This window comes from Periplaneta americana, chromosome 6 (assembly GCF_040183065.1).
Source record: "Periplaneta americana isolate PAMFEO1 chromosome 6, P.americana_PAMFEO1_priV1, whole genome shotgun sequence".
NCBI classification, from domain to species: Eukaryota; Metazoa; Arthropoda; class Insecta; order Blattodea; family Blattidae; genus Periplaneta; species Periplaneta americana.
This window is the reverse complement of record NC_091122.1, coordinates 135136275-135146704: the sequence shown is the minus strand read 5'-3', so window position 1 is coordinate 135146704 and position 10430 is coordinate 135136275.

The following is a 10430-nucleotide window of genomic DNA, read 5'->3' as shown; positions in this document are numbered from 1 at the left end:
GATAGGTTCATGTCAGTAGATTTACTGGCATGTAAAAGAACTCCTGCGGGACAAAATTCCGGCACACCGACGAATACATACATACATACATACATACATACACACATTACTGCAAAAAATTATGGTAGTAAAAGACAGCTATAACATGTAGGGCCTACATACAAAGTAGGTACTGTGCATCCGTTTGGTCATGTCGCACTCGACATGAAAGAACATCCTTCATTGGCCTCTTTTTTTGACAATTCCCTCATGATACATGTAGTCTACACATACCATGTATCTGTTGTTATTAAGATTAGTAGGTCCAACATTTTTTGTTTGTATGTGCAACCCTTCCACTCTTGATCTTTTAACATTGTTTCTAAGACACATTTCGTCGTGACATTGACCTTTTATTTCTTTTACGGCTCGCATATTCCATCTTCCATTATCCGATACTGTTATTATTAATAAGTACAGAATAACCAAATTTAAACATTAAACTGCTAAAAATCAACAGTAAGTCTGCAGAGACTCATAAAACCCGCGAAATTCTGCAGGCAGAAATATTGTTATTATAGGACCGCCAACCTGGAACCTACGTAGTTCCGTGTTGAAGAACACTAACTAAAGGAGTTATTCCTTTCAACACCGAATGAGAATCTACGTAAAGATTAGTTTTTGGTCCTACAGAATAAATCTGTTACGAACCAAGAACCCGGCGCCGAAGCGAATTTTTCTCTAATAACCATTGTTACCGAATAAGAAGATTGACCACATCAAATAAAGCCCGAGGAATAAGAGTAATTAGTTCGTTCCAACACCAACAGATACAGCATGCTTTCTACATCACGAATCGATAAAAAAAGTAAAATTGATAAAATTGTGGACTTAGTTCCCTTCAACAACGAACGATTCAATTACAAAATACGCTGCTATACAGCGCTCATTGACAGTTATTTAATTTCGATTGTACAACAATATGGTTGTATATATTTATATATATATATATATATATATATTTTTTTTTTAATAATTTATTGATCGATCAGCGCATTTAGCGCTATACAGATCATTTCTAAATAAAATATAAATACAATATTACATGACACTGAATTGAGGGCAGCCTAGATGGGGCTCCTCAATGAACAAAAATAATAGTTAATAAATAGTTATTTACATAGGTTAGTGTGATGATAAATTTTGATTATAATATGAGGTCCATTGGAAGTCGGCTCTTGATTCTGGTGGGAAATGTGGACTTCCTTCCGAGAGAGTAGTGGATGGCGCCTGGAACATTTTCTAGGTTGTTATAGAACTTCTTAGCTTGTGAATGAATAAACTGTTTGATTATGTCAATACCAGTTTCTCTGTGTAGTTGGGTGTTACGGACAAACCAAGGAGAATTGAGTGAAATTCGTAGGATTTTATTTTGAAATCACTGGATGTGTTTAATTTCCTTATTGCAGCTCCTCCCCAGACAGGACAGGCATAAAGCAGTAGAGGTCGTAATAGAGATGTGTAAAGTAGTATGCAATTTTGTAGCTTTAGAGATGATTTCTTGTTGAGGAGTGGATATAATTTAGCGAGTCTTGAGTAGGCTAATTTAAGTTTGTTGTTGATGTGATGTTTCCATAATAGACGGCGACCTAAGTGCACTCCAAGATATTTTACAGCTTCATCCTTTGGTTTCCAAGGTATCACGTTGGTTGAAAGATTTATGCATGGAGGATTTGCAGGACGACACAAAGTAAATATCATTGCTTCGCATTTATGTTATTAATATTGAATAGGAAGAAAGAGGTGTATTTATGATTGTATCTAAATACATTAGATCGGATTTTTTTCAATAGGCAGAAGAGTACCTCAGTAGTAAGCCGGACGAATCGCAGTCAAAGCTTCTAATTTAATACTTGATGCTGACAAGGAAAACATCTACCAAGCAGGAACTGCCAAATGATAATAATAACCCACAATCAAGAGGAAATGTGGCCTAAGAATGAGGAAAAAACATAATAACCCATACACCCTGTTTTTTTTTTTCTGAGTATATCTACACCCTTCACAAATTAACTGCATTTACCGACTCTGACGCCAGAGCTGACTCTGCAAGTCAGACATGGTAAAATGAACGTATATTTCTCCATGTCACTTTGAGATTCATCAACTGCATCACTTTCACAAAAAGTGATTTTTTCTGTAGACAATGAGTAGGGTTGCAACCCTCCCGTATTTCCCGGAATCTCCCGTATTTGCCCCTAATTTTTAACAGTCTCCCGGCTCCCTTATTTTTCTTCTCCTCGAGCATTTTGCTCCCTTATTGTTTTTAATAATATAAAAATCTGTGTTCTAAATATTTTACTGTATTTTGCCGTGCATGGTGATTGGTTATTTATGTGATCAATTAATTTCGTTATTCAAGAGACGCAATAAAATTTGCAGCCTTGTAGAATGTCACAATTTGGAAAAATTGGCTATACCTGTTTTTTTTAAAGATGAGAAATGACAGTTAAGCGGCCAAGCTTGGAACTACGGCCCTATGTTGCTATTATGGACTACTACGCTGTCAGCTGATGGAATTAATGTTAGATGGCTGACATTAAAACATTCATTGACAATTTAAGCGAGGGTAAAAAAAAACAATACAAAAATCGACAAAGAATGAAAGATGAAACGTAGCAATGCTAACATCACAGTCTAGTATATATACAGTCACGAAGCTTGAGTTGTGAGGGTGCTAGGAACAGTAGACTGTGCAGATACTATTTCGGATGGTCTGTAATGAGGCGATATTAGCGATCCTAGTGGTTAGCAACTATCTATGGATGCATATTTATTTCACATTGAGCTTCGTGACTATATATACTCGACTGTGCTAACATTGTGTGCACAATAAATGGCGCCCAGAGAACTATTGAGCACTCACCATGTGGGAACTGTAACTTTGGCAACTCAACCGTTGCGTTGTTACCATGACAACAGGCCTACCACGCCATGTGACTTCAGTTGTTTAGGAATTTATCCATAGATGACATACGCGGAATTTAGCTGGCGACTAGTTTCGAAGTGTTATTCTTCATTGTCCATAGCTTAGTGGAGATCCCGTGTTTTCTTCTGGCTTCCTGTTGTGGTGGGATGTGCCAGAGCCTTCTTTAGTTACAAGCCGGAGCCATACGTCGGCAACACTGTAATTAACTGTCACCCGGAGACCGACCATACAGGACACATGTTTGTGCTAATGCCGATTTTCAATGTAAATTAATGTTACAATATAAGTGTGTGTCGATGGAATTATGTTTGCGGTCGTACCAAACGTTAATTGTTGATGTATTATAAACTAAATGCGCGTTGGTGATAAAAAACAATGAAAATAAAATGGTTGCAGTCTTTGGGAATTTTTACGGTTATTGATGACAAAGTAATTCACTATTCTACTAAACATTAAATATTGTATAACTACATTTTTACAGTCTTATTTGTGGTTTGTGTGTATCAGAATTCTAGCCAAATTGTTGGGTCTCGCCGCCTATATCAATAAAGTTACACCGTTGGTTTTCAAGTTCATTGTAAACAGCTGTTTTGTGATCCCATAAATGTTGCAGTTTTGTTGAAGATTCGGACTGCCTGCTATACGTCAGTACCTATAATTGAATAGTTACCCCGAAAAGAGATCTAACCAACAAAAAATCGAAAGTTGAGTTTTCAGTGGAATAGTGATCCATCGAAGAAACGTCACCGCCTAGCGGAGGTAAGGTGACATAATTTCTCTTTCAAAGGTTAGTTTTTTTTTGTTTCAATATTGGGATTCCAGCGAATAGTGATCTATCTGTTCTAAATGGCGGAAGTAGGGAAACAATCTGTGAGTATTAGTGCTGAAAAACAATTAAATAAAGGCCGGAAACTCAAAATAAACATTCATGAATAGAAGGATAATAAGAATAAAGCCTTAAGGAACGCTGGGAAGCCATATATGAGTAGGAAAGGGTATTTTGTGCCGGGAAAATATGTATCAGAAACGGTGAGTGGAACAATGATGTAACAGTAATTTTTATTATAAGCTGTTTTTTATTAGTTTTCAGATCTGTAGTCCGAGTCAATGGTAATATTTCATTAAATATTTAGGCAACATCGTAACATACGCATATTACGTAGTGTGAAACCATTTTTAAAAACATGTTTTGTCGAATACACATTATTTCCGATATGAAAATTTATTGAAAACTTGGAGGGAGAAAATAGTATTAATTTCACAAAATTATTTTGCTTTCACACTTATTTTAAGAGAAGATTAGTGCACAGAGTACACTTCATCATACGAAGGCAGAAGGTACCTACAGAGTCCTTCAAGATGATGTTGAAATTGCAAAGAAAAACACTGAATTTGTGGTACTGTGTACGGATATGCAGCAAGTACTCCTCTGTCCTACACTTCACCATTCTTCTGTATTTTACCAAAGACAATTTGCTACCTATCCATAACATGGAGAAGATACAGCTTTTTTCTTCGTATGGAATGAGTCAGTGGCTAAAAAAGATTCTTCAGAAGTTACGTCGTGCATTCTGAAGTACGTCGAACTGCATTTCCAGCCACTAAAACCAGGCGAGAAGAAGAGGTTAGTAGTGTGGTCTGATCGTTGCATCGGTCAGAATAATAACTGGCAATGCTTAGCTCTCTATCATTACCTCATTAGGAATAAATATTTTACAACCATTGATCAGAAGTTCTTGGTTAGTGGACACAGTTTTCTTCCCTGCGACAGGGATTTTGCATTAATAGAGAGAAGAAAGAAAAAATCCACAGTCTATCACCCTAAACAGTGGATCGAAGTGGTAGTCAAAGCTAGTCCTGGATTTTCCGTATACTATATGGACACAGAAGATTTTGTTGATCCGTCACTCATAGATGGCATGCTTAAAAGAGATCCTAAATTTAAGATTACTGCATACTTTTGGATCCAGTTTTCAGAAGAGGAGCCAAATAGACTCAGAACTCGAGCAAGCCAAAATATTCTTCAACCATGGCAAACCTATGAGATCTTGGCAACTCACAAACGACGTATTAAGCTAATTCCACTCCCAACAGTTATAGCTCAACTGTACAATGGAGATGTGGCAATAAAGAAAGCAAAGAAAGTGGATTTGTTGGATATGTGCAAGTTCATTCCTCCCCAATTTCGTGAATTCGATCAAAATCTTAGAGTAACTGAGTGACAATGGGATGGATGTTTCATAAAAAAGCTCTCAAAGTAGCTGAGTGAAAGTGACAATATAACATTTGAAACTGAATCATTACTGATTGTGACTTTTACACTTCTTATTTTAGCATTTTAAGTTAGTTGTAGGTTAGATAATTTTTCCATTCTTCAGGGATAGATCGTTTTTCCACTCAATTTTGCATTAATTTGTTAATATTTAATAGTAATAAATTATTTTGCCTATAGTTTGACTCAAATGTGTTTAAAATAGAATGGAATACTACAAGTAGGTATGCTTTTCTTAAGATATTAATCTTCAAATAAGAATAAAATGTTTTTTTCGTTTCCTCAACAATTTGTCGTTTGTGGGTTAGATCTCTTTTCGGGGTAACATTCAATTTGTAGATGCATATAATTACTTTGTTGGTTTTCAAGGTTTGTTTATTAATATTATTTATTTTGTAATAAATTAGGTATAAACATGTTTCTTTTCACTAAGTATTTTTTTAGAGGATTTAAAGTTCACTGAGTTTACGCGAATTGACACATACATGTACTTAATAGATAATGTTGCGTTTTGTTACGTATTATGTTGAAAGTATGTTTTTTCATTTTTTCATAGATTTTTTTACTTGGCTTAGCTGTATTTACATCCTCATACTTTTATTATAATAGGTATGTCAATAGTTTCTTCTGTTTAAATTTTATTTTAGGCCTATTTGCATAATTTACATTCTTAGCTTGTTTTCTGTAGTTATATTTATTTAAAATTATATTTTAAAAGGTTTATAACAAATAATTTAGGATAACAGTATTGTTATGGCGACTGGCCAGGTTCAAACTAAAACTGGCTTCCTGGACATCTGAAATATTTATAGAAAAACACGACATAATCACATGAAATTAAAATGCATATGATATCCTACACCTTTCACGTCAGAGGTGAAACAACATTAAGCGGCAAAACATTGTCAATTTACTAGCCACAAATGTGTTAACTGAATGGAACTTAAGAATACTGCGTAGGAACTTACGTCTTTATTGCATTATTGATTTTATTATTTTCGGTGCAAGGAATATCTTATTTATTTATTTACCTTCGTACTATCAATAAAAACATGTTTTTTTGTAATTATTTTAAGTGGCAGCCTTTGTATGTAAGTAGCCTACTTAAGCCGTATTCTGAAGCATAGTTAATTGATTGCAATAAAACACTATTTTCGAACCCGTAATAATTTACATCACTACTCTGAATCTTGATCTTACCTTTATGCATGAAGTAATATTGAAAAAATACGCGTTACGTATAACGAAAGCAATGAGCAAACACAATATTACTCTAAAATCTCCCGCCTCCACTCTGCGTTGCCAAACCTACCCATGCTCCGGCTTGTAACTAAAGAAGGCTCTGGATGTGTTCATGATTGTGTCGAAAAGGGTGTGTGTTTTGAAATTGAGTTGAGTGTTCAGGATGTGATGTGGGTGTGTTTATAAATTTCATATTGTTCTAGGGTCTAGGCTGTGATTGGAGTTTGTGATGTATTCTGCGTAGGTTGAATTGTTGTGTAGTTTGATTATGGCTGTGATATGTTCTTTGTAACGTGTTTGAAATGATCTTCCAGTCTGTCCAATGTGGAAGTCGTTGCAGCTATTGCATGATAGTTTGTAAATTCCTGTTAAGTTGTATTTATCTGTGTGTCTTGTTAAAATGTATATAGAAAATTGAAAAAAAAGATGTTCTTCTTCTGCTTATAACATTTTGACAAGATAAATTATTTATTCCAAAAGAGAGGAGGACTCAGGCCCTACTGCGCCCCTTTAAATCCGCGCCTGTTCATCAGGGATCATCTCTGGTCAGCTGTACTCTGGAGTTGTTTAATCAGGGCATTCAAATTAAATTTGTGATTTCATCACTGTATCAGAAAGTACACAAGTAATTGTAAACAAAGAGCGCAAGTGTTCTTGTCAATGTTTCCTCTGCAATACTTTATCAGTAAGGCCTTCAGTGATACGAGAGCTTAAGTCACATTGATCTTGTGAATCATTTTATCTTGTATTGTGTCGCCATTAAACATAACTTCTGTAAGTGGACCTGCGTTATTATACGGTAAATCAGTGGCGCCAATTTTTGGAAAACATTGGGTGGGCTCGAACACTTTAGTTTTTAGTTAAAATAAAATAACAAATCTCATAAATAATAATAATAATAATAATAATAATAATAATAATAATAATAATAATAATAGCAAACAAATTATTGAGTGGGCCCATATAAGTTGGCACCACTGCGGCAAATACTGAATTTGTTTTTACGGACATACAATTATTAAGTTTACACAATTTTATACAACAGTTTTTTTTATTATTTTCCAGAAGAAACTCAAAACAATCGAAAATTTAAAAAAAAAAAAAAAAAAAAAAAACATAGTCCAAAAAATGCAAATTTGAGATATTAAGCATATCGTGAGTGTATTGTAGTGGCCATCTACTGAATTAGTTGTTAAGGGGGAAAAAACACCACAGACCTATGTTATAGGCAGGATTCGGCCTAGGGACACAACGTAACCAGTATGAGGTTTAGAGTACACGGAGTATAAATGACGTCATGATCTGTGTGGAGGATTGATGCAACAGCACAGGTGGGTCCGTAATGTGCATTACCGTTGTGTGTAGGCCTATTGCTGCTTGGCTGCGGTACGTGTAACAGGCTTCGGCGTAGGGACACCTGATTGAAGGTTACAACTCACGTTAATACTTAAATGGTAGACATTTATTGTCTACACTAGGAATGTACTGTATATACTGCATCTGTACAGAGTGAAATATATTTTGTGTCGTACTATGACGGACTGTTTACATGTTGAGACACGTAGTAACGGCGCGCTCCATCTCTCACTCCACTCGGCCAACACAACACTATCGACCGTGCGTTCTGAACTTCATGCGCTTCTGTGCCCAGAACCGAAGCCTGGTTATAGGAGTGGAATTTTTCAGTGGTTTTCTTAAAACAACCATAGTCCAAATAATTTTTTTTTTTTTTTGTAAAAACAGACATTATCCAGCCAGGACGATGGTAACATTTACAAATGCCCCATTCATATTACCTTGAAACATTTATTCATAAAATTTTAAACTGTAGTAGTTTCGCAGCACTGCTTCTTACGTATGCGGCAAAAGCCACCTCAGAGGAAAATGCTTTGGCGCTTGAATTATTGTATTAGTTGTGGAGTCATCTTTAGGTGCAGAAATAACGCCATGGAAGAAACGTAAGCAACGAAAGGAGAAGAACCAGGATATAATAAAGAAAATTAAAGGAGAACAGAGTATTTTTTTTCTTAAAACAACCATTGTCCACAGTTACTTACATTTACATATGTATTTCTATAAGCCAATTTAAGTTATAAATGTACTTCAGTTTTCCCAAGATTCCATAACATCTTAAGAAATGACATGATGAATTTCATACTTGAAGTGTCAACAACACTCATGCCAGATAGTTTTTTGTTTCTCCTGAAAATTTATGTTTTTGGACTATGGTTGTTTTTTTTAAACTTTAATTACGACAGTCACAGGATGAATACTGAATCCGTTTTCAGACATTTGTGTTAAAATGGCTGAAATTCAAGAAAATATGAAGGGAAAAGTCATTAAAATAAACTACGTACATACTGGCAGAATGTTGAAACTAGACTTTTTTTGCAAAGCGTAGACCAGTTCCGAATGAAAGAATGCCTCGAGCTTTCAAAATAAGCTCTTACATTTTTTTATAATATTTGCAATTTTTATTTATGCAACAAGTGGATATCTTGATGATTATGGCATGAGTGAATGTTTGTCGCATTCACTATCGTTCGTGCGACAATTTTCACGAGTGTCATAATAAGATTATCCACAAAAAAATAGGGTAAAACTCTTTATAAATTGTAGGAAATAATCTATGAAAGAAATTCGGGATCCATAGCTGACAAATTGTCTTCATATGTTCGTATCGATTAGTTTCGCCTGGCATTGGCATTGAGTAAAGAGAAATGGATGACCTGGCAGGTTATGTTACAAATGTTTCTTTATTTTGTTAATATAGTTTCTCTGAACCACAGAACTGTTTTATGTGATATTACAAAAGTGATACAAAATGCTTAAAGATTGGAAATAAATGATACATTACCTTGTGTCCTGCATTTCATTTCTTGTTACACGGCGTGTAGAAGATAGACGAGTTGCATTCATCCCGATCCAAGCGTTCCGGTATTACCTCATATAGCGAATACGTCATTGCTATTATCGGCAAGCGTGCCATAATAATCCGATTATGAACGATATTTGATGTAGTAACAACCTGTCTATAATGCTAGGATGGCATAAAATAAATTCACCATCTATGATTATTGATTAGTTTATTACCATCAACACAAAAACGAGGAATTTCCGTGAACTTGGAAATAATATCATTGGAAAAGTCATCGAATACGGAGTCCAAAGTAGAGAAGATACTTTCTGGAAAACAGGCATGTTTATCACATTAATTATTTTCTACTTTATTACTGAATTTATATATATTTTTATGTTCAACGTTGTTTATGTTTCTAAACACAAAATAAAAATATGTTGATAAGCATTTCTTTTTTTTTTTTACTTTGTAATCATCTCGCGACACTCCTTAGCTACACGACTTCTCAGGGAGATGCGACCCACACTTTGGGAACAATTGCATAGTAGGAACGAAATGTTGAAATAGGTATTAATTTCTTTATTTTTAATTGCAGTATATACCTTTTATTTAAAGCAAGTAAATCTTTTTGCGGAATTACTCTGCTTGTACGAAAGCACTCAGTCTATCTCTATTTCGTCACGTAGCGCAAGAAGTCTATGATTCATGAAGAAACTGGGAAAACCCAGTAACGAAATTGTGTGTATTTATTTACAAATACTTCACAATGTTGCCACGAAGATTTCTTTAGTAGTAATATTTCCTTGAATTCTTTGAATTTCTATTTTTAGTTTATTTTGATGTTACAAGTAGACTACTTATTTGAAGAAAGAATGCACTTGATTTCTGTCTTTTACTTTTAATTTCAAGGACCCAATAATTATTATTAGACAACAATAAGAGAATTATTCAATGCCATTTTAAACTATAGAGTTCCATTATAAATCCTTAATAATGGGCTAATAATAACATAATTGAGAAAGTTAGAGAAAACTTAAGTAGCCTACTTAAGGAAAATTTGCCATACAGCCATTTATTGTATTGTATTG